General features: G+C 36.5%; 1 long non-coding RNA gene across 1 annotated transcript; it reads right to left on the bottom strand.

Moving 5' to 3' along the window:
• Positions 1-1,046: 1,046 nt before the first annotated feature.
• Positions 1,047-6,037, bottom strand: LOC125266334. The gene is made up of 2 exons (XR_007184477.1): positions 4,058-6,037; positions 1,047-1,728 (listed from the first exon to the last, which is right to left on the bottom strand). It is a non-coding gene; the product is annotated as an uncharacterized LOC125266334 (long non-coding RNA).
• Positions 6,038-10,988: the final 4,951 nt, after the last annotated feature.

Below are 10,988 nucleotides of genomic sequence, written 5' to 3'. Positions count from 1 at the left end.
TGCTTACATGCATATCACCCACTGTTCACTGTTTTCCTAAGGCCACCAGGTGGCGGTGGCCCCGGGTGCGAGGGCCCTTTCATCGCTGCTTGCAGCTTTAATCTTCTTTTGCTTTTCAGAATATCTTCTTTTGTGTTCCACAGAAGAAAAGAAGTCATACTGGTTTCTAACGGGTGAGTAAATGATGACAGAGTTTTCATTTTTGGATGAACTACACATTTCATATTATTTCTAGTGATTCCCAAACAGGTGTTTGAGGAAAGATTTTGATGCTGCTTTCTTAAAGGGTTAGTTCACCCAAAAATTAAAATTCTGTCATTAATTACTCACCCTCGTGTCATTCCAAATCCGTTAGACCTTCGTTCATCTTCGGAACTCAAATGAAGATGTTTTTGATGAAATCTGAGAGGTATATGACTCCTCCGTGACAATTTAATCATCACTTTCAAGGTCCAGAAAAGTACTAAAGTCATCGTTAAAATAGTCAACATGACTGCAGTGGTTCAACATTAATTTTATTTAGGGATGAGAATACTTTTTGTGAGCAAAAACAAAACAAAAATAATGACTTTATTCAACCATATCTTCTCTTCTGTGCCATTCTCCTTCGCTGTTTACGTTCAGCGCTTCCAGGTTCTATGTCAGAACCGTGGCTCTATAGGCTCACACTGTTTACGTGAGCAGCAAGACACATGCATGTGATGCTGATGCAGGAGCCTGCCAATACTAAACCTGGAAGCCCTGAACGTAGCCTAAACAGAGTACAAGAATGACACAGCAGAGGAGATATTGTTGAATAAAGTCTTGTCGCTTCATAACATTAAGGTTGAACCGCTGCAGTCATATTGACTATTTTAACGATGACTTTAGTACCTTTCTGGACCTTGAAATTGTTGGTTAAATTGCTGAAGGAGTCATATACCTCTCTGATTTTATCAAAAATATCTTAATAGTGTTCCAAAGATGAACAAAGGTCAAAATTTTCATTTTTGGGTGAACTAGCCTAACCCTTTAAAGCTTAAAAAAATGTGACAGATACAAGTAAATGTGCATTGTTTGACTTTAATGATAATTCTACATGATATCCAGTATAATATGAGAAAACAGGAAGCCGTGAGGTTTGGTGTTGATAAATGAATCTTGAGCCGATGGGGCTGTGGAGGCTGAGACACTCTGGCTATATACAAAATAATCAAGAAATTAGCAACGACACGGAATACTCTCAGCAGACTAGCTTATATACATTTTATTAGGCCACAGATACATTTGTAGTGGTTTATTTCAGGTATTATTGTTGTTGACACGCTGCAGTATGTAGTAACCTGTAATGACAACTAATCAAACTATTCTAATTAAATTAAAAACCTCACAAATGAAATAAAAAAGACATCAAAGAGTAAAAAAAACTGTCAGCCTAAATTATCATAGGTTATTCGCTCTGTTGTGTCCTTATTTATCTGAATAGCTCAGAAGATTTATCATACAAAACTGAATATTGCACAACACCACCAAAGTGAAACTCCGCCTATTCATTCGGCTCCTTTGATGTGATTACATGGAATTACAATGACGACTCATGTCATGCGATTTTGACAGCATAAATAATGGATCACAATCATCATACATTTTATTTCATCATCAGCTTTGATCACCAACACTGCAGCAATGTCAGATCATAGAGAATGGACCCCAATGACACCTGTAACTCCAGAGGTGATGGACATTTGCCTTAAGGTAGGAGACAGAAAATCACTCATGTAGTTAATGCAGTTAATTTGTTAAAACACAGTCTAGTAAAATGATCTATTTTGGTGCTGTGAAATGTGTCTGGAAATTATTTGTTGTCATTTATAGGAGAGCTTGGCTTTATTTTTCACTTAAAGTCAATTATTTTATATGTGTTTTCTGCTATTTAAACTAACATTTTTGGGTGAACTAGCCTAACCCTTTAAAGCTTAAAAAAATGTGACAGATACAAGTAAATGTGCATTGTGTGACTTTAATGATAATTCTACATGATATCCAGTATAATATGAGAAAACAGGAAGACGTGAGGTTTGGTGTTGATAAATGAATCTTGAGCCGATGGGGCTGTGGAGGCTGAGACACTCTGGCTATATACAAAATAATCAAGAAATTAGCAACGACACAGAATACTCTCAGCAGACTAGCTTATATACATTTTTAAAAAAATAAAAATAATTTAGATGAATATAAACTGTTTGTCTATTTATTCAGGAGAAGACACGCATAGAAGAGATGATTGGAAAACATTTTGATGTTTACACTCCAATAAGCTTCATCTCTCACAGTCATAGCAACACACTATGTGGTCAAGGTAAATTTGTGAATTTGAATCTGTGAATTTGTAACACCTGCCCCCTCGATGTTTGTTCAACATTAGACCACCAAGACCAATGTGTATTATACAAAAATGCTTCACATACAAACTCAGCATGATATACCAACAATCAGTAAAACAGCCGAATACAATAAAGCAATGCTTAGGATAACTTTTGTTAGCTCTACATTAAGTAAATTCACTTCACGAGCTAATTACTCTTCGACAGTGATGCCATAGATATATACCGCAATGACAACTGTCATGACAACTCTCAGAGAGATTGATATGGCCTGGCGGAATAGATCTGTTATGCTGCTGATGATTTGTTCCGCTACTGCTGCAGAAGTACAGAGATTTGCTATTGCCAATTATTCACAGACATGCTGATGTGAAAAAAGGTGATAAAAGTAAATTGTTGAGTAAAATGTTTGTATATATTAAACTCATGTAGATCTCTCTCTCTCTCTCTCTCTCTCTCTCTCTCTCTCTCAGGTGCAGGTCGGAGTAGATGTGTGCTTTCATGTAGATATATCTGCAGTTCTCTACAGCGCTAAACCAACACTGACTGTTAAGGGAGTCCAGTACCCCAAACCCCTCATTGACCCTCTGGTCCCCTTCTGAACACTTCTAACCTCATACAGAAAACAGTCTCTTCTCTAATAACAGGCACACAATGATCTGCCATACTGTATAGAGGAATTATTGAAAACTGTTTCATTCCTCAATATTAAACTCAATATTCAAACCCTCAGTGCCTGTGTGTTTATGTGAAGAAAACCAAATTCACATCAATTTACTAAAACATATTGCTGAAATAACTGAACATACACATTTCTCACTATTCATTCATTACACTTTATTTTCCTAATGTAACGAAACGCTAAGTCTCGCTCCGTAGGGGAAATGTAAGTGTTACCCTGGATGACTTGAGAGTGGAAGGATCTTAGTCCTCACTCTGGTGCTTTGAGTCTCAATTATGCACGATAGGTGTATATGTTTTATCTTAGACTATTATATTATAAGATCAGATAGTGTGGGCTTCAGGTCAGTAAGTGTCAACGCGGTGGCTTCCTGAAGTATAGATACGTGATATAAAGTGACAACTCAAATTCACGTTCCCACCCTCCTAAACCTAACAGTCTAAGTGAGACGCCCCTACACCAAGGTAAGTAAAAAAATATGAAATAACCTTCAACTGTATTGTTTAACAATATTCAATTTATTCCTCTTTTCTTTAATTTAATAAACTGTATTTTTGTCTTTGTGTCTTATTTCAATAGAATGAAATAAAATGAGAATAAAAAAAACAAAAAGAGTTTTGGAATTTCTTTTCAATATTGGTAATCCTTCCAAAAGGTTAACAATCTCAACCCGTAAAACACTTCAAATATAAATTTCAAAGAATTATTTTCAATACCAGTTTCCAAGCTGCTTATCAAACACTGGACAGGTCTGGACAAACTCTTCAAGCTTTAACTTGATAACTTTTCAAATAACTTGTTTCAAACAACTCGTTTCACTTAACTCATTTCACATAGCAAACACTATGGACTTCACTCCAATGACTCTTATGAATCAGTTAATGAATCAATTTCCTTTTGATTCAGCTCACATGGACACGGTTCAAATTGACACTCTCAGTTCATTTTAACACTCAGTTCAGTTCAATCAGAATCAGTAAAGTGTGTGTGTGTGTGTAACGAACTCTTGTACCAGTCTGTAGCGACGAAGACTTGAGATGAGAAGAGATGACTTGAGATGAGATGAGATGAGATGACTTGAGATGAGATGAGACGACTTGAGATGAGATGAGATGAGATGACTTGCAACAATGAGACCAGTGAGATAGAACAGGGAGATGTCTTAAGGATGGCAGGGTAATAAACAAAAAAATTTCAGCACGGCCCAAAAAAACTCGAACTCTCTGGAACAAAATAGCGCTCAGCCACGGGGTGCACGCGACTCACTAAACAGCGTCTGGCTTATAGTGCTTCTCGGGGGTTTCAGAAGTAAAACTTGATCGTAATGATCTCAGTCTCTCCAAAATTGCAAAAATACTTAGAAAATAAAAAGGGAAAAAAAATAAATCACTCTGTAAGAATCACTCAGTTCAGAAACACTCGCACACTAACAAGTGCACTTAAGGGACTCGTAGGAATAAATCAATGTCTCTCGCTCTGTAAGACAGTTCATGAGTGACTTGTAGATTCAGACTCAAGGAAAAGGAAAAAATGCTCAAAAAGAAATCACTCCGTAGAAATTAAGTGCAATTCAAAAACGCATTCTCGCGCACTAACAAGTGCACTTAAGTAACTCGCAGGAAGAAATCAGTGTCTCTCGCTCTGTAAGACAGTTCATGAGTGACTCGAAAAACAGCAGAAATCTCAAAATGCCCAGTCGAACGATGCAATAAAACAACAGTGTTCTTGAAACTCACGGCTCCAGCAACTCTCTCTCGTGCTCTCGGCCAGTCTCCAACACCACTCTTCATCCGATGACGCACTTGACCAAACTTCTGCTATAACGACGTCTCCGGCTTCACAACAACGTCTCCGACTTCACAGGGTAATTTCAGTGTGCACAAAACGTAAACTGAATGTATAACACTGTCTTACTTTTTTTAAAACAGGCGGAAAAATCGACACCTCCTCACACGGCAATCATAGCGTGTCTGCATGCGTGTCTGATCATTACGGTTTTTTTTCTTCTTCTCCTTCCCAGACGTCTTTGCATCTCCCGCGGACATACCGGAGACAGAGCAACCCATCAAAATAAAAGTCCCTCAGTGAAAAATATCTCCGTTACACTAATTTGATTGAAATAAAAATATTACATTTTAATATATTGTATTTATCAAATTATTTTATTACCATGTGTCAATGTTTGTGATTTTCATTTGTCAAGTAGCTTCTGACCATAAAATCGTGATTCCCCGTTTAATTCATTCACTGATGCGAGTAAGCGGTGAGGAAACTTTTCATTTTTTTATATTATTTCATATGCCATATAATGGTGACATGTATTTTGTGACTTGCATTATTTATTTATTTTATTTTAATTACTTAATTTATTTGACTTATTTTATTTGTCTTATGTTTTGTAACTGTTAATTGAGTAAATTACGATTTTGAGAAGCACATTTGCTATTGACGAGGTCGGCTGTGCTTTCTCTCGCTCTTCAAACGAGAGTGCTGCTTTCTCCATGCTGTATGGACCACTTAAGGGGAGAGACGTGTATCCCAAAAAATTAATTGTGCTCTGTGTATTTCTGCAGACCTGCTTCTTCAGTATAAAACATCCTAAGACCTCCTCCATCCGCATTGTTTTCATTAAGAACAACAAACCACAACCAGAGCGGGGGGTGGGGGGGACCCTTCATTCTATGTCATTTAAAGTCGGCATGAAATACGCAGCTCAACTTCCATAGGAATGAACCGAAAACACTCGCTCTTTTAACTGCTCGCTCCGCGCCAACGGACACACACCATCAGTCAGTCAGTCAGTCAGTCAGTCTCTCTGGCTGTTTAGTGCCGTTAACCGTCCTCGTCATCCTCAATAAAGCTCTTACAGTAACGTGAATGCTCGGAGTTAGTAATTCATATCTGCCTCCATTTCGTTAGCAACGGCCAACTTCCAATCAATTTCCGAAGGATGAAATCAAGTCCCGCCCTCTCATTTCAGATGCCGTTTCACTTGGATAGATGTCACAGTACAGAAGAAAAGACAATCGCAACTTCCGTTTCATGCCGACTTTAAACGAACACTCCACTTTTTTTGAAAATAGGTTCATTTTCCAACTCCCCTAGCTAGAGTTAAACAGTTGAGTTTTACCGTTTTCAAATACATTCAGCCGATCTCCAGGTCTGGCAGTACCACTTTTAGCATAGCTTAGCATAGTTCATTGAATCTGATTAGACCGTTAGCATCTCGCTCAAAAATGACCAAAGAGTTTCAATATTTTTCCTATTTAAAACTTGATTCTTCTGTAGTTATATCGTGTACTAAGACCGACGGAAAATGAAAAGTTGTTATTTTCTAGGCCGATATGGCTAGGAACTATACTCTCATTCCGCCGTAATAATCAAGGAACTTTGCTGCCGTACCATGGGTGCAGCAGGCACAATGTTATTATGCCTATTGAGGCCTATTTTCAAAAAAAGTGGAGTGTTCCTTTAAGTGTATATTCTGTGTTACTGTGGATACTGAACGCCATTAATTTTGTGTATCGATGGTTTATGAGCTGTTTACCGGGAAACTGAAATTGATTGTAATTTTTTTTTTTTTTTTTTTTTTTCTTGACAAGTTTTGAATTTTTTGGCACCTGAACAATGTAATGCAATTTACCTTTAATAATACTTTAAATTTAACCGGGGCAGCCACCATTGCAAGTTCATGGCAGTGTAAACAGACTTTCTTTCCAATCTTCTTCTGTATCTCAGCTTTCACCCAAATAAAAAGATACACATTCATATATATTGATAAATCATTGACCAAAAGCCTTGATGAAATAAAAAGTTATTATAAAGCAGTCTGAATGTCAGATTGAACATGATTCACTATTTATGTTGTCTAAATTATATGACATGTGTCGTCATTGGAATACCGTGTGATCATATCAGTTATGTTCTATATCATCTTCAAGAATTGCATGGAACTATTATATTCAGTTTCCTTGGAACTGCAGGTAATAAATATCAATCTCCTATTGAGCCTTTGTTTAAGCACACTTTGCTCCTCCTTGAAATTTTATTGCAAGTGATAAAAAGCAGCATAATCATGCACTATGATGGATTGTAAACACTGCTTGATAGAGGGAGAGGAAAATGAGCTTAAATAATGATAAATGTGCACATTTAGATTGATCTTAAAAATACAATGCAAAAATCTATGTAGAATGTGTATCTGTTTATTTGGGATTTTTTTTTATCTATAATAAATATATTTATTTGAACCTTTTTTTCCTTGTGCAGCTTAAGTTTCAAATATCCCATACACATAATGTAAAACCATGTAAAAGAAGGCTTTAAACAATTAACTCATTTTGTAAGAATTGCAACATAATTCCAGCAACATTTGCATATTAAATTTTGAGACTATTTTGGCGCATTGATTGCCTCTTTATTGTAGATTTATGTCTATATGTTTCAGGATCACATGTATGTTGATGATGCTAATCTGAAAATCTAGTGGCTTTACCTTCAAAGTGTTAAAGCTGCTGGAATGACTGCAAAAGACCATTTCAAAACAAATTTTCTGGCAAATAGCTTTTCTTTAGTTGGGCCAATCACTTTTTATCATCAAATTGTGAAGATAAAATTCCAAGGAGAGGCAGAACGTGCTGACTGCACCTCAAATTAAAAAAAAAAAAAAAAGAAAGGAAAAAAAATAATTCACTGTGAACACTATGAGTGTGATTATCAGTGAAACAGTTCCTTAGAATTCTACACTTTTAATATATAACCTATTTCAGCTCCTTAATTTAGGTGTGTGTGAACGACGGCACAGGTCATGTGATTTTGGAAACATAAATACTAAATCAGAATTCATCAGGAATTCAGATTGCCTGAAATTACATTTTCATTTGATCACCAGCACACTGTAGCAATGTCAGTACCTGGTGGCTGGAGCCCAGTGGAGCCCGTCACTCCAGAGGTGGAGAAAATCTGCCTTGAGGTAGGAGACAGAAAATCGATGCCATAGAAAAGGATGCATAAGGTCTTTCTCAACGCATTGCTGGACACACACAAATCTACTCAGAAAACCTCATGTTGCCTGTCATGGAAAATTTTACATCACTGGCAGTGTGAACGGGGTTCACTGGAAAAGATCAGTTTTATCACTTGTTGCTTTATTGTGTCACGTCTGGTTAGGACAAGGTGTTAAAAGTGAAAAAAACGTGAAAAATTTTGTGTATATTAAACCCGTATGGATTTCTCTCTCTCTCTCAGGTGCAGGTCGGCATAGATTTGTGCGTTCATGCAATGATATTTGCAGCTCTCCCCTGCCATGGAGGGAAACAGACTGTGACTGGAATTCATTTCCCTCAAAAACTCAGTGACCCTCTGAAACCCTTCTGAAACAATTCTAACAACATATAAAATAGTCTGTCTTCTCTAATAACAGACACACACAATGATCTGCCATACTGTATAGAGGAACTATTGAAAACTCTTTCATTCCTCAATATTAAACTCAACCTTCAAACCCTCAGTGCCTGTGTCAGTGTGTTTATGAAAATGTGAAGTACACAACTTTACTAATAATGTTTTATGCTGAAATAACTGAACACAAATATTTCTCACAATTCCAAATGATCAAAAATAACAAAAAACACTTTTTAAAAAAGAGAAAAATTGCAGGATTTTTCAAATTAAATAAACCCATGAATATTTACACATCTACATTATATTTGCATTTATCCAATTTTTCTTTTTTTTTTTTTTTGTTGCATTCAAGGTATACACTGCTGTGCAAAAGTTCTAGGCATGTTAGTATTTTCACCCAAAAAAGGTTTTAAGCCAGTTATTCATATCTTTTGCTGTATAGTGTCTCTAGGAAATATCAGTTTACATTTCCATTTCTTTTGCCATTATTTGTAATAATCCAGTGAGATTTTTGTATGCACAAGGAGTCTGACAACAGCCGATGCTCCACATGGAGATCTGATCTCACCATCATCGAATCTGTGTGATTACATGAACAGATGAAACAGAGACATACTAAATCCTGAAAAAAGGCTGCAATGTCTCCAAGACAAAATTACAGTTTCAGTGCAGCTTCAAATTAAAAAAAACATTTTTGAAAAATTTTATTTTATTCATATGTTATGATGTGTCCTCTGTAGTGGACACCAGGACTAAGTTGTTTAAAAAAAAAAAAAAAATTTTAAAAAAGGATTTTTTTTAATCACCAATTAATTATAGGCTTCAGGATTGTTTTTTAACCAAACTTTGTATAAAGATGATTCTCACCTATGTTATGAAAGATATAATGGAATTAACTGATGTACCATTTTATTTTATGCAGTATGTGGGTAAAATAGTCATACATGGATTTTCCCATTCAATACAATGCATCTACACACTGATTTTAATTTTCAGTCATATTTAAAGACCAATTAGTTGTTGTTCTCATGGCGAAACCTCTAAAAATGTTGTATCTCTGCAAAGCCCTGAATGTGCATCCAGACTTAAAACTGTGACATGATGTCAGAGAAAATCACTAAAATATAATGTCCACTACAGAGGACAGAAGTCTATTCCCGGGTCCCAGGAGGATATGCACGCGAAAAACCATGTATCATATACATTCCACGACATTGCATTGATCCCTGTGATGTGCTGACGTGATGAAGTATATATAAGAACACATGCTGCTGAATTCTGAGTATACTGCAGTCATTTGATTGATTTAACAGGTAAACCAACAAATAGTGCATTACAGTAGTCAATCCTCGAAATAACAAATGCATTAATAAGCCTTTCAGCATCAGGTGGAGTGAGGAAAGGCCTAATTCTTGCAATGTTTCTGAGATGATGGAATGCAGATTTTGTAATACCCTTAATGTGTGAGTCTAGTGTCAGATGAGTGTCAAAAATCACACCAAGGTTACGAGGTTGAGCAGATAAAAATACGACACTATCATCCATAATGAAGTTTCCTTTGTGAACAGCCGGTGGTGTGCCAATGAGTAGAACCTCTGTCTTAGAACCGGTCCAAATTGAGATTTGTTGTTTCCCAAGTCAACAAACTGGGAACGATCAGTGAGGAAGGATTTAAATCAGTTAAGCACAGTACCAGTGATACCAAGCCATCTCTTCAGCCTATTTATCAGGATAGAATGGCACACGGTATCGAATGCTGCACTAAGATCTAACAAGACCAAAGACGGTAGAGGCTCCAGAGTCAGCTGAGACAAGCAGGTCATTCATAACTCGAACCAGGGCTGTCTCTGTACTGTGCGCCTTTCTAAACCCAGACTGAAAAGGTTCGAAAAGCCTCAACAACACATTTCAAAACCTTAGCAAGAAAGGGTAGATTTTAAATAGGTCTGTAATTTGATAGCTCAGACTTATCACATCCAGGCTTTTTAAGGACTGGTGTAATAGCTGCAACTATCGACTCTCTGGAGTCGGGTAACGCGCCGGCGTGTTTTGCAGGATTTTTTTCACATTGCAGCAAAACAGACTTAAAATACTCCGTCATTTCTTGTCATAGAGACATAAGTAATATATTAATTAAAACTATAGAATGTCTTCTTTTATTTGTGTACACTCAAGTAAAAATAGTAAAAACACAATGTTGTGCTTTATGTAAAATAAAGAAAACTAACATGATGCGTGATCTCTCGTCTCCCTCTGAACAAAGTCCAATCTGATAGTTCTCAGAAAATGAACTGTAACTTATGAATACTAATGACAAAAAATGACACTTATGTCTAAAGAAACGTTGAAATGTCAGGTTTTAAATCAAGTCAAAAACGGCAAATATTCTGTGTTTATGTAATCTGTATGAAAAGAGAGCCATGTCAGAAGTCTGTGATTCAGCTCATTATCTGCTAATGCGGCCACGCCCGTATGCATTGTATGCATTGTCTCAATCGTGTATTTATTGTCTTGAAAAGTGTTTATCTAGATGTTAAAGC

This window comes from Megalobrama amblycephala, linkage group LG4, assembly GCF_018812025.1.
Source record: "Megalobrama amblycephala isolate DHTTF-2021 linkage group LG4, ASM1881202v1, whole genome shotgun sequence".
Lineage (NCBI taxonomy): Eukaryota > Metazoa > Chordata > Actinopteri > Cypriniformes > Xenocyprididae > Megalobrama > Megalobrama amblycephala.
Note: the sequence above shows the minus strand (reverse complement) of the source record. Positions and strands in the feature narration are given on the sequence as shown.